The 15001-nt window shown below is 40.5% G+C and overlaps 1 protein-coding gene across 1 annotated transcript in view; it reads left to right on the top strand.

Moving 5' to 3' along the window:
- Positions 1-15001, top strand: part of LOC149185746 (zinc finger protein BRUTUS-like) — a 405399-nt gene that overhangs the window by 336893 nt on the left and 53505 nt on the right.

Below are 15001 nucleotides of genomic sequence, written 5' to 3'. Positions count from 1 at the left end.
GCCAATGATGTTTGTTTCTGATTTATCATCAATCGCTTGCTATCTATTGAAAAGTTGCTACACAATATGCACGGGTTTCCTATTGCAGACCTTGGTAGCAATATACGTACCAACCAAGATTGAAGACTTTATCTTTTACGATCTTTCCCAGATATTGTATTCTTGGTTTCTTAACCATCTCCCCACCTTTGTGTCTTTTTATCCTACAATAGTAAACAATGTTACAAAGCTGCAGAAAGCTATTGACTAAGATGTAGGACATTTGTGTCTGTGTGGAGAGATTGAAATAAAACCACTGCAGTGAAAAAAAGAGTCAGAACAGATGCAAACTGCTGCCAGGCAAAAAGTGTCCTGACAATCTGGCTCGTGGTTCTTGTTACCGCTCAAACCAGCAGGGAGGATTAAGGTGAAGTTAAGGTTGACCCTACCTTTTCCAAGGATACTACCTTTGATGATCTACCCTTTGAAGACCTCGGAGAAGGTGATCCCATAGCCCCTTCAAACATTGATATCAATGATTACTTACTTATTCAAGAAGGGAAATGGGAGGTCTGTTTCGACAAGGACCCTATCTATGACACCGATGACAAAGATATCCATAGGACCCTTGTTTTTCCTCACAATCCTAGGGTTGTAGTAGAGTCCCATGTGGACCCTTTCCTCAACCTTTCTTACATTATCACTAATAATGAGGAATCTTCCATATCTCCTAAGTGTGATCATCATGGGCCACCTGCTTGTTGTGTCTCTCTATCTCATCGGCCTCCCTTTCCTGCTGACCATGACCTTATGATGGTCGTTGAGCATGACATAAAAGACCATGATGAAGATGATATGCCTGAGGGTGCCATCCACAAAAATTTATGAGCCTGATTGTTGACATTTCTATCTTTTGGTTAGAAGAGAGGATCTCGTGGAGTAGATTACATCCCTTTGTTCCCTCTTCCCTTGTATCCTCCATGTGTGGGCATTTTATTTTCCCACCTCCTGCCCTGGTGACCCTCAGTATGATTGTTCCCGTCCTTGCTCTTGGATTTGTTGCATAAGTAATCATTGGGAAAAATGTTTTTATATTGATCTGGTGATGTCTTGGTTGCATTGGCTCTATGATTACACTTAGTACTTGTACGATGTAACATGCATGTTAGGGTAGGCTGCATTGCATATTGATTTCTCATTAGAATTGACATCATATCATATTATCATGATAGATTAGCTGCATTTAGATTGAAATTGCATGGAAAATTATTTTACTTTGTTGTTGATTTTATGACCTAATACTAAGCATGGGTGATCATAAGACACCACAAAAACATGCTGCCCTGTGTGCTTGGTCTTTCAGATGTGTAGGGAACAGGTCTGTGGTACCAAGAGATTGTTGGTGTTCTCATGACCTCCCATTTGAGTAGCTTTGCGCACCTTTCCGAGAGCTCATGTCCCAGTTGGAGCCAGATGCTACCCACCACCTGTAGGTAGTATGCATAGGAGGAAAATTTTCTCCTAGATTTTCATTAGCCGGTAGCCAGCAACCCCTTGCAATCATTTTAACCAAATAGCTCGATGTGCCAATATCTCTACTACTTGAGCTAGCCATGTGGTCCCTCACCCATCTGTTATGATCGTATGTTTGAAGGTGGGCCTCCCGACCCCTAAGGTATGACTTTTCATTAGTGTAGTTGAGTAATTTTGTTTACTTTTCATGGACACTTTTGGGTATGGATTGGTGGGGGGATTCGGTGGAAAGTGTGGGCTAGGTCTGTACTCTTGTCACCTCTGCCCAATTTGATGGTTAGCCTTGTATCCTAGTCCCGTGGGATCTCCTTTACTGGATATTGGCTTTAGGGTTGACACTACATGGAAAATCCCAATTTTGGTTGTGTGGTCCTACTTCCCGTGCCATATACATCACTTCCCTCTGCTCATTATAACTCCATTCATCATATTTCCCATCTAAGTCTACATGTGTCCACTGGGTCCACAAGGGGTCAGCCTTCCCTTACTCTTGTCCACACTTTATATGGCCACATTCAACAAGAAAATCTACCACAAAATGCAAAAGATGGTCAGGACAAACACATTTAGCATGTGAGCAAAAAGCCATTACATGAGCTCTATGTTAGAGAATCTAGGGCAAAGTAGTGTTGTGATGATTCTCCATGATTTGATAACAATTTGTGAAGTCTTTTTACTTTTCTTGTTAGCTTATTCTTCTTCTTCTTCTTATTAGTGCATATGTGTGTGCTTCATCAAACTGCTACCAAAACAAAATAACAAAAACACAAAATTTGGCTCTCTGCGACGGACAAACCCTCTCCACTCTTGAGAGGAAAACCCTTTGTAAGATTTCTCTTATTAAAGCTTCTTATTTGAACAACTGCCAAACCCTAGACCCTTGACTAGGGTATCCTCCAAGCATAGGTCAAATCCTTCCTCTTTCTGCACTGTCACTTTCAACACATGGACCTAGGACTTTCTTCGCTTTTCTTGGAGACCTTGTAGACCTTGTTGTACATCCAAATGAGGTCTCTCAATATGCTGCCTTCATCTGCTGTCAAGTCTGCAACAATTCACTTCTGAAATCTTCACACTGTTGATTTGGGGTAGCATTGGATGTGCTCTAGCCATGAAAATTGGTGGAGAGGATAAAGCACATGAGATCTCCAAGACCCAAAAATGGTTTGGAGAAATTCTACCTGGTGGGAGAGATATTAAAATAATTAATATTTTTAACGGGTTCCTAAGTCTAAACTTAGGAAAATAAAAATATTAATGGGTATTAATATAAAATTGGGTTAGAAGGTTCTAAAAGACATGGATCAAGACAAATCTAATCTTAGCCGTTGATTAGAGATGTAATCTCGACCATTGAAGACGCAACAGGAAAAATATAAGAGGAGGCTTGAGGGTCAGTTGGAGACACACCAAGTTGATCAATCAGTTCAATTTTCTGGAGCAAGGTTTGCTGAGAGAAATTGAACCAGTGATCAGAGTTGTAGTGAGGGGCAGTGAGTGCATAGCAGAGAGTTAGAGATAGTGTCGGGAGACTAGCCCAGAGGCAGAGAGGTAGATGCAGAGCCAACAAGAGCCACGCAAAGGGCCAGAGTGACTGCGCAGAGGGCCAAAAGGCCTGCATGGGTGACGCAGAGGGCCAGAGAGCCAGCGTAGGGCATATGTAGGCTGACGGAGAGGGTTCTAGGCAGACGCAGAGGCCAAGAGGGCTGACGTAGAGCCTCAGAGAGGCGTTGGAGAGTTTTTCGTGGAGCAGACTTGCCAAATATCTGCTTCCGAATAGAGGTCTTACTACCAGATTGATTTCTCTGTAGGGTGAGCCAGTTTGGCACCTAGTTGTACTCAAGAAAGTTGCTTAATAATAAAACCCTCAAAACTGTTGCACCGGTTTTCCCAAGTTGGGTTTTTCCAGGGACGATTGTCCAAAAATAACGGGATCCCTTGTGTGTTTGTCTATTTCTTTCAGTTGATGATCTGTAGATGGTTGAGACTGCATTTGTGTTTATTTTAGGATTTATATGGTTAAATAACTTGTTAACTATGAAACCGGATTCGTCCAAAACAGGCCACGTGTCTGAATCCCACGAATCTGACACGATTCAATGGGAATTCGAATCCAAAAATGGGACACGACGTGTCCTAATGGGACATGATCGAATCCTGGTCGTGTCCCGTTAGGACACATCATGTCCTGATTTTGGGATTCGAATCCCAAAAAAGTGAGGGTTTATGAGGTTTATGAGGGTTTATGAGGTTTGTGAGGGTTTATGAGGGAGGGTTTATGAGGTTTGTGAGGGTTTATGAGGGTTATTTTTGTTAGAACCGTACTGGCAGCTATGTACCCATAAGGATTTTTCAAGACTCGATTTATTTTAGTCCTTGTCATGATTGCACTACCAAGGAGTGTTATCAGGACCAGTTGATCCACACTGGTACAGATGTTCAGTCTTCAAACCAGTAGCTGAACCAGATCAGGGGGCTAGTTCAGACCCATTCACAACTGGTTTGGTACTGACACCAGCTGGTTCACACCAATTCACACACTAATGGACTGTGGGAACACCAGTGGTTCTGGGGAGGGGAATGAAAAATAAGGGGAAAAGAGAAAACCCTTCCTCCTCACTCCCAAACCCTGAAATGCGCAAACTTTACATATTGGTGCCTAATGGTTAAGATATACCTGTGTGTGTGTGAATCATTAAATTCTGCATATTTTGTGTTTTTTTAGTAGACTGGTTCACGGGCCTATTCTGGTTCTGTACCAGTCTGACTGTTGGTTGGTTCTGGTTCTAATAACACTGACTAAGTGTGGACAGAATCAGATTACTGAAGTCGAAGTATATATTATATTATTTTAGCACAACCTTAGATATCATCAAATCTTTACCATTAGACATGTTATCTTTTAACATTGCATTCTGCCACCAATGTCTCCATTGCTAATGATTCTCTATATGCATGATTTGTCCATGCTATTGACATTATGTGGTTTAGAATCTGATGAGTAAAACTGTTGGGAACCTATCTACATTACAGTAAAACTAACATCTAGATGAAGATCTATGTTTGAAATCAATGAATTTGTATCATTAATGAGAATTTGTGTAAGAAATATCTAATTTTAATATATATATATATATATATATATATATATTTTTTTTTTTTTAATAAAATAATATATAATGAATCCTACGTGTCTTGTTCCAGGGGGTCAACATGTTCGAATCCGACACTCGAATCCCCGTATCCTACGAATCTCGAATCCCCGTATCAGGTGACTTAGCTTGTTAAGTAATTAAACAAGTAGGTGAAATAAACCAAATAATGTAGAAAGGATTTCTAACGGGTTAGACTTAGAAATTCCAACATGGTATCAGAGTGTTGCAGATCACAGGAGAGTTGAAGGCACCAACTGAATCAAAGAATTTGTAGCAGAAACAGCTGTCCCGAGTGACCGAAGCTGTTCCTAAGCAGAAAGCAGCAGAGAAGGGTTGACGCAGAGGGCTTGCGTCATCAGTTTGAGCCAGAGAAGGGGGCTAGCGCAGAAGCAGAGAGAGGCTCACGAAGAGCCACGTCATCCTACTCAGCCGAGTAGGAGTGACGCAATTGGCTAGTGGAGCGATTCAACCACTGACGGGATTGCGCAGAGCCTAGAGGCTTAGTGCTTCAGTTGCTAGGGCATAGGAAGTTGTGGGCAGATTGCGGAGAGTGAAGCTGGTGGGGTGTTGTTGCTGTTGAGGCAGAACAGTACCTAACAGGACAAAACCAAGGTAGAGGGAGTCGCTACCTAGGCAGATTTCTAGCCAAGAAATCTAGATCAGTGTTGCAAGAGCATAGGAGATCGAAGAGGTGCGACTCGACGGTTGGCAGGAGGATTTCCAGGAGGGAAATCGAGACTCAGAGGGAGTCTAGTAGAGAACTTCTAGGAGGGAAGTAGAGACTCAGAGGGAGTCGAAGAGAGAACTTCCAGGAGGGAAGTAGAGACTCAGAGGAGTCGAAAAGAAGAGCAGAGATGGCCATGAATGGACTGAGGGATCAGGATAGGTTGGACAGAGCATACAGCTTTGTCATTTGGAAGGACAAGATCCTGTCCGTTTTGGATAGACATCACATCAAAGCCTTCGCCTTGAGAACCATGACTATCCCAGTCGACCCAACTGATAATGAAAGGTATGAGGATGTGATGGCCAAGGCGAAATGCATAATCCTTGATGGGGTCAAGGATCATGTGGTTCAGCATATTGCTGAGAAGAATATGGCAAAGGAAATGTGGGACACCTTGACGACATTCTATCAGGGCACTTCTGTGCAGAGGAAGATGCTACTGGAGAATTAGTTGCGGTCATATCAAATGCAGAAGGGGGAGCAGGTAGATCACTTCCTCAGCAGGTTGAAGGAGATTCGGGACCAATTGACTTCCATAGGGGCCACGTTGGATCAGGAGTTAATGGTGAGGACCGCCCTAAACGCAGTCTCCAAGGAGTGGGAGACATTTGTCCAAAGCATTTTGAGCAGAGAGAATCTTTCAGATTGGGAAGAACTGTGGGCAGCTCTTCGCCAAGAAGAGATCAGACAGCTGACCAAGGTAGGAAGTAGTAGCAAAGGACCCCGGGTCAAACTCATCCTTTATTTTCTCCCAAATCTGAAGAGGAAATTATCATTTATACCAATCCTTTAGCCTTTGAAGATTAAAAGAAAATCGTACATGAAGTTCAGATACTAGTTCTCCATCCTCCATTTTTCCAGAAACCTAAACCTTCATCACTGTCATCTTCAAGCAAAGTTGTCTCCCCAAAACAAACAGTTCCACTACAATACTAAATGGCTAGATTCAGGCCAATTGTAACAACTAAATATGCAGCATTAGTGCTTCCACCAGCTGCCTAGCTTCATGATTTTCCTGAGGGATATTTGAAACATTTGCCCATATTCAATGGAGAAACTAGACCATTTGCAGAAGACCACTTGGCTGCATTTCTGGATTTTGCTGATAACATGAACATTGAACATGAAAATGTTTACACCATACTTTTTGTTCAATCATTAGAAATAAATGTCAAGATATGGTTTAGACAACTACAAGAAAATTCTATAAACTCATGGACTGAATTAACCAACATCTTCAAGAATCAATGGGGAATTAAAAAGGATCTTGTTTACTATTTAACAAAATTTGAAGATTTGAGAAGAAACCCTGGAGAACCTATTGCAGACTTTATTAAGAGATTCAATAAGATTTACAACAAAATTCCACCAGATTGTAAGCCCCCAATCACTGCAGCTAAAGTCAGATTCTCTAAAGCATTTGATGATGATTTTGTTGTAATGCTTAGAGAGAGAAAATCTGAAACCTTAGCAAATATGCAAACCAATGCAATTGAAGTGGAAGCAAACAGGTCAGCATCCAGTAAACTGAAAGCAAAGGTAGAAAAGGCTGAAAGGAAAATAAAAGCCAGAGAGGAAAGTTCTTCTTCATCAAAAACTAAATATGAAGAACATAAAATTGATGAAATAACCTCTTTGTTAAGAAATTTGTCTAATAGAATTTCAAGAATGGAAACTCAACCTAGAGTAACCCAACAAGTTGCAAATAGACCTCCAGTTCAATATAGAAGACCTTTTCAACCTCAGATTTTGCAAAGACCGAATACTGATCAACAAATTCCACCTCCATTGATGATTGCTGACCAAGACCCTGATGAAGTTGTTCCTGTTGTTAAAAATGATATTAACTTTGAAGAGTCATCATCTCAAATGTTATTGTCCCAATCAATCAAGACCAACCTATTGCTCAAAATCAAGAGTCCTCCCAAGTTTCCAAATATCAAGCTTTTTCTAAGTTTCTCATTGCTGAACTGAATAGGAGGTATGACCTAAGACCTAGACAAGGCCCTTGTAGACCCATAAAAATGGTTACCTTTGAGAAGTTGCGGAAATATCACTTGTTCATCCACCAAATCAGTTCCAAGAACAACTCACTACTGAAAAACCTGTTCCAACTGTTTTTAATGTTGAAAAAGAATTAGAAAGGGTTAAAATCCCTGTTCCTTTATTTGAACTCTCCAGAAATCCAGGATATAAACAACAAGTTTCCAAATGGATACAATCTTCCAGTGTGGATGTTGAAGGGGATGTTATCAGTCTTCAAGATGAGAAACCTTCAATTGTCTTTGGACCTAGTTCAGATATGATTGATGAAAGTGTGCCACCTTTCTATGTTACATTGAAATTTCATGATTTCCTTTTATACAATTGTATGTTAGATTCTGGTGCCTCCCATAATCTAATGCCTAAAGTTATCATGGACCAACTTCACTTGCAAATCACCAGGCCATATCATGATCTATATACTTTTGATTCAAAGAAAGTTCCTTAACTGGGTTAATCAAAACTTATTTGCTACACTTGCTCAAATCCCTGTGAAAAGTGTAGTGTTGGATATTGTTGTTACAGACATTCCACCAAAATTTGGCATGTTGTTGTCAAGATCTTGTTGTGCTAAGCTTGGAGGAAGCTTGCAGATGGACATGTCTTATGCTACAATCCCAGTTTATGGAGAACATTTAAGACTGTACAGAGAAGTAAGATTCATTAATACTGTCTGTAAAGCTGATCAAGCAATAAATCATCCAATTTATGCTATTGATCAAGATTTTGGATGCTTTGGCTACAAATGATCTCTCTAATCCTCAAACCAGAATTGAAGATATTGTCAATATACCTCAATTTTTAAATACTAATATTTGGAAAATGTATTTTGATGGGGCATTTTCTAAGGATGGAGCTGGTGCAAGAATTGTACTCATTTCTCCTGACAAGAAAAATATAACCCAATCCTTCAAATTAGATTTTGAACTCACAAATAATGTGGCAAAATATGAAGCCTTGATTTTAGGATTGGAATTAGCTAAAGCTTTGAAAGTACAAAACCTAGTAGTATATAGTGATTCAGAATTAATTATAAAACAGATTAGAAATCTTTGTCAAACCAAGCATCCTAGACTCGGAGCTTATAGGAATGATGGGATTGTGTGGAAAACTATTTTCGGGCCTTCAACATGTCATCTATTCCAAGAGAAGATAACATACATGCAGATTCTTTGGAAGTCTCTGCAAATTCTTTTAAAACACCTGATCCTTTGCAATTACTGTTAATTTTAGGTATGTTCTATGCTTTGAGCAATTTATTTCAATTTTCACAGTTAGCTCAATATCTTTTCCTGATTAGCAATCACATCAGCATAATAGTAAATTGCAGATAGAACATAAACATAAATCGCAGAAGACAAACCAAGACAAGAGGACTCAAGATGTGGCACTAGCCAGGGACAAACCCCAATGTGGGGAAACCCTTGATCAATTCTTCTTATATGTTCCTCAATAGTTTAGCAGAGAGAGAGAGATAGTACATATAAAACAGAAGTCAACACTTTGACTTATCTAAATAAGAGCATAGATCATCTCTAAGAAAATGATACATGAGGTAGTTGAACTCAGTTGAAGACATGCTGCTTCAACTGATTCTCCAAGGTGACTCCATCACCATGCTGCACCTATCATTGTGCTACACCTCATCATCATGTTGCACCTCACTGTGTTGCACCATGTTGCACCCATCATCACTATGCTGCATCTCATCATGCTTCACTAATCATGACTGTACCCATCATTGTACTACATCTCCCCATGCTACACTATGCTGAGCTCTTATTGCACTATGCTACACCCAAATGCATGCTGCAATACCTCATCATCCTGCTGCTACAAGACATTCTTGCTGCTACTATATGTCCATCATTACCATGTTGTTCAATTGCTACACCATATTGCACCATGTTGCCTTCATCATGCTGCCACCTATCACATCATTATACTATTGTACTTACTGTGCACTGCTGCAATTCTTGGACTAGTTAGGGTACTAACCAAAGTCCCTAAAAACCCATCAAAACTTGCCCAGAATTGCACTTAATGATTGTTGTTCTCTTCCACAGAGATGTTGCCCTCCATGCTGCCCCTTTGAGGTAGTTTCAGGCCCAACACTTTTACCTATCTCCCTAACACAGTTGTGGCATCCAAATGCCTAACTAACAACACTTGCTAGCACCCAAACTTCATGTTGTCACTAGGGCTCTTCTCTTGCTGTGGTTAGGGCTGCCTTGCTGCGTATAGATTAGGGCAGCGTATAGGAGCCCTTTTTGCACTGTGTGTATGAGTCTCTTTACTTCGGCCAGGGCATCCCTTTTGCTACATCTAAGGGCTGTCTCAAACCCTTCCAAAACAGCGTATGGACTGCGTTTAGCTAGGGCTTGATATGGCCTCCGTTTAGGGCATGATAGGACTGCGTTAGTCTATGAATAGACTACAGCTAGGGCTATTGAAGCTCCCTTAAATAGTGGACAGATCTCCCTTTGAACTACGGCCAAACCTTCACAAGACCTGCGGCTAGGCTTCATTATGACAGCGGCTAGGGCATCCTTCTTTTGCTGCGTATAGGGTCTCCTTCTAGACCTGCATTTTTCCCTTAGAGATTCTTCTTTCCACTAAAACCCAAAACAAGTGGAGAAGAAGAAATCTCAAGAGAGTTGTGTGTTCAAATGACTTGCAAGGCAATTGTATTTATACCAAAACGTGGAGCACAAGTGGGGGCAGTTTAGTTGCTGGCCGACCTTGACGAATTGTCCCATAACACAAATAAATTCATATCTCCATGAATACTTATCGGAATCGGATGATCTTTAGATGAATCCTACACCTCTTGATGAGAGGAGTCCAAGAAAAATATCAGCTGCCATAAATAAGATGGGCCACATAGAGTTTGGCCCTAGTTTCCAATTTTAACACTTCCTCTCAACTAGGGAGAACTCCATCTGCTGATCCATCTGCCAGATTGTACTACCTCTGCCATCAGTGCCCTGCACTGCTTTGCTCTGCTCTGCTCTGTTGAACCACGAAGAAGAAGAATTGATCGAGAATGTCTCATAATATTCTCTACTGACCCGAAGTCAGTCCCATATGAAGAGAGTGTGTCATACCACTCTTATTGATCCCAGATCAGTTCCAAAAGAGAGTGAGTTATATCACTCTTACTGACCCGAAGTCAGTTTCATTGATCCCAGATCAATATCACAAGAGAGTGTCTCAAACCACTCATACTGATCCCAGATCAGTTCCAAGAGAGAGTGAGCTATATCACTCTTACTGATCCAAAGTCAGTTCCAATTAATCCCAAATCAATGTCGGTCATCCTAGCATAGGGAGTATGATAGATACACGATGCATCCATCGGTACTACTATGGTCCCTATCCTCATTTCCCTGCCAAATGAGAGGTATTTCCCATGAGTCCCAGACTGCATGGGTAGGATGCCTCGGCAGGAGAACGACTCATCCTGCCCACAAGTCGCCACAGGGTATCACAAGGGAAAGCTGAACCATTCGCCCTATACACAGCGTACCACTAGGGGAGGGTGAGTCGCCCTATGGTTGCTTGTTGCTCCAAGAAGTACCCCAAGCCCCCCGAAGCTCCCAGAGCTCAATGCATGCATCATATAGGACCTCTCAACGACTCCAAGTCGTTCCCGGAAAGTCACAAATTTGACCTTTCCTTGGGGCTTCGATAGAATGTCGGCGACCTGCACATCAGTCCCAGTGCGATGGAGCCTTCTTGCTCATCGATGTACCATATCCCAGATAAAGTGGTACATGATGTCTATATGCTGGAGCGATCATAACACACTGGATTCCTCAACAATTGAATCTCCCTCTAGTTGTCATAGAAGATCACGGTGGTATCCATCATGTGTCAAACAACTCATTGAAGAGCTTCCTCAACCAGGTAGCTTAACACGAGATCATACTCGTAGCTATGTATTTGATCTCAGTGGTGCTTAAAGCAACGGTCTTTTGCTTCCTGCTCATCCGGGATATCGAAGCATAACCCAAAGAGAAACAACACTCAGAAGTGATCTTGCAATCCTCCACACTACCTGCCCAGTCAGCATTCAAATAATCATGTAGCTTCACATTTCCGGCAGTGTATCTCAATCCATGAGAGATTGTACCCCAAAGATATCTCAAAAGATTCTTGGCACCAATCCAATGAGGCTCAACCAAATATGAGCTCAACATGCTAACTGCAAAACATATAACCGGACGAGAGTTCACCAAGAACATCAATGCTAGAATGAGTTTATGAAACTCAGAGGCATTTCCCAAATCAAGTCCGGCATCCCTACCACATAACTTCTGAAGGTTAAGATCTATCAAGGTAGTCACGGGCTTGCAGTTTACCATTCCAAATCTGGAATCCAACTCCCTCTTACTTTTGCAAATGAGGGTGTTTGCACTTGTCAGAAAGAGGTCGTCCTCATAAGGTGCCAGTATGAGAGATCTATCATCTGCAACCTTCAAGCAATGGTTTGGATCAGCTTCACTCCTAGTGAATCTCAGCTTCATCAGACATCTATCAATCCTCTCATATCAAGCCCGGGGTTTTAGCTCTAAATCATAGAGAGCTTTCGTCAACCTACATACATGAGATTCCTGGTTAGGAATCTCAAACCCCTCGGGTTGTTCCAAACCTGTGGACCTGCTACATGAGGGGAATGGTCCCCTTGTAAGATTTTCCTTCAGTACATCTTGGACATGTACCTTCATGCTCTTCTTGAATTCAGGCATCCCTGTCACCATCTGACTCACATCGGGTAGGGCCCCATAATAAGCATACCTTCGGTGCTATAGATGAGATGTGTCAACTGACATGGTCCCCAATGGACTTCCTGCAACTTGATACAAATTGCCAACCCTAAATAAAAGCATCTTTGAAAATTCCATTTTCAAACACGTACCTTTCCATCGATGAATGCCACTTTGAAACCTTTGACTTCCATTGCTGAAATGGACACCAAGTTCTTCTTGCAATCAGGTACATAAAAGAGATTCTTGTAAATGAATCGAGTTATCCTCATTCAATTGAGGGGTAACATTCCCTACACCCTGTTGACCACTACGTGTCAACTACCCATAGCAGTACACCCCTTTTTTTTCACAAAAGGGATAGTGCTTGATCAACGTGTCCGTGCCATTTGACAGTCATCGTCGACCTAATCATGTTATGTTGTAAACCCAGTCTGCATGTGTGAATTGTAAATAATCTTAGCAGAGTTTAGTCATGTATGTAAATTGCCTAGGTGGACCTAATTTTCTAGTGATAATCTACGTTCCGGAAGGTTTTTTGTCTCACCGATCCATGATCGGCAGAGTTTTCCTTCAGCCTAACCCCAAAGCCGGAATGAATTTTGTCATTAGAATCTTAGGGGAATCCTAGAGCGTTGATCTGCTAGATTATAGTTGTGTCGCAGAACTGGGTGGTCTATGAGGGTCTATGTCAAATGGGTTTTCCCCTTTGAGATGTAAAATTGTAAAAGTCATGATGTAAAGTGTCTTGAGGGTTAGAAAATGTTTTAATCCCCTCATAAGTCCTAAGTCCTAGGTCCTAGGTGATTTTTCCAAAGGCTAAGTTCAAGGATCCAAAAATAAAAATTAAAAAAATTAATTAATTAAAAAATAGATAAAAATAATAATAAAATTTTAAAAATAATTAAAAAATTAAAAATTAAAAAATAATAAAATAATAATAAGTCAAATTTTTGAGTAAATAAATGCAAAATTTTAATTTTTTAATATATTAAAATGCATTTAAAAATTCGACGGATGAGATTAAAAGAAATTTTGATCATCATCGACGGTCGAGATTAGTTTGACATGGATCACTCGAACTAGTTGTTGGGAATTTTTCCTTTAAATAGGGTGCTAGGGGTCATTTGAGATCAGATTTGATTTAAGAGTCTGGTGCTAAAGAAAACTCTCTTGTAGTCATTTTTTTTGTGCAATAAAGAAAGACTTTGGGGTTAAGAATCTTGCTGGTGTTACTCTTCTGAAAGTGTTGTAAGATGTTTTATTTTCCTGCATAATTTTATTTTCAGCCATTGATAATAGCTTGATGAAGATTGATTTAGGCACAGGTATCTTGTCTGATCTTTGGGGTTTGAATGATAGTTTAGATTCTGAAATATAGTGGCAGGTATCTCCATTTGATCTGGATTTCACTATCGTTTTTTCCTCTATGTTAATGGTTGATTTTAAGCTGTGCAGGAAATCTTAGTTTTGAGTTTACCGGGCGTTAGGGGAAGTTCTCGGCTGAACCAACTAACTCCCAGATTGTGTTTTCTGAAAGAGCCCAGCCAGTTCTTGATCCTGGGCTTATCATTTGAAATTTTTTTTATGAATGCATGCAGGGTTTTCTGAAGTGTCTCATATTAAAATTAAATTCTGATAATATTACTATTGACAAATCTAGCTGCTTAAGAGCCTTCAGTTTGTAAATAATGTAATTATTTAGCTGGTTCTTAGGGTTTTTTGGGGTTTCATTTATTTTTTGCATTTTCAGGTTCTGGTTGTTTGTTTTCATTGTCTTCAGGTTGCAGGTACAAGTTTTGAAAAGTTTGCAGGGATAATCTTCAACAGGTTTTCAATTTTTCTGAAGAAGGTCAGCTATCTGCTTGCTGGGGTTTCAATTTCTGCAGGAAAATTTCTGAATTTTTTTTTAGAGAGCCTCCTGGATTGCTGCCAAGTTTCAGCACTGTCATCTTTCAGCTCAGCTTTCTATCTATCAGCTCTTGCAGAAAAATCTGAAACAGAGAATTTAAATTTCTTTGATTTTGGTGGAAAGTTTCAAGGGTTTTCTAGGGCAGTTTGTTTGCTGCTGCCTGGGGTTTTCAAATTTTTTGGGAAAAAATTCAAAATTTCTTTTTTTCAAGTGTCCAAACCCTTGGACCTACATTTTCCCATATTTACGCGGGTTCCCATTTCATCGTGGCTCCCAAACCTGCGTGTTATCAATCAGAATCTGCGTCTATTTCAACTGTTACTCTCCCACGCTCAGCCTCCTGCAAACACTACGCATCTCCCTCCTCAGCTGATTCATCCAGCTCCACATTTAGCTACCATCAGTTTTTCATTTCCTCGCAACAAACCACATCCGTTGTCCCTAACCTGCAATGAATTTTTCTGCTCTTCGATCTCTGTCTTCTCCACAGCCATATCATCTCCTCATGCAAACACAACCCTTCCCTTCACGCTGTCCTTCAAGCAAACCTGCCCCGCGTGCCAACCGCAGCCAATCCACCTGCAAACCCACGCCTTTCTTTGCTATCTCCCTCATCCATTTCTCAGCCGTCTCTTCCTTCCGCCGTCGGTCATCAACCTGCACACGCTACAGCCAAAACAAAAAGAAAATTTGATTTGCGTAAGTTTTTCTCTGTTCTATTGTTTATATGCGTTGGTTAGTTTTTAGATTTTATTTTTTAAAATTAGATTATTGTTAGTTTTAGATTTTAGTTTTATTTTTATTTTAAATTTTTATCTTTGTAAAAAATATAAAAAAATCGATTTCCATTTGTTTTTTTTAAACTTAGATTTTAGCTTTTCCA

The sequence above is a fragment of the Pinus tabuliformis genome, chromosome 3_1, assembly GCF_031772625.1.
Source record: "Pinus tabuliformis cultivar Carrire ecotype Pingquan chromosome 3_1, CPIR1, whole genome shotgun sequence".
Classification (NCBI taxonomy): Eukaryota; Viridiplantae; Streptophyta; class Pinopsida; order Pinales; family Pinaceae; genus Pinus; species Pinus tabuliformis.
This window is presented reverse-complemented; position numbering and strand designations above follow the sequence as displayed.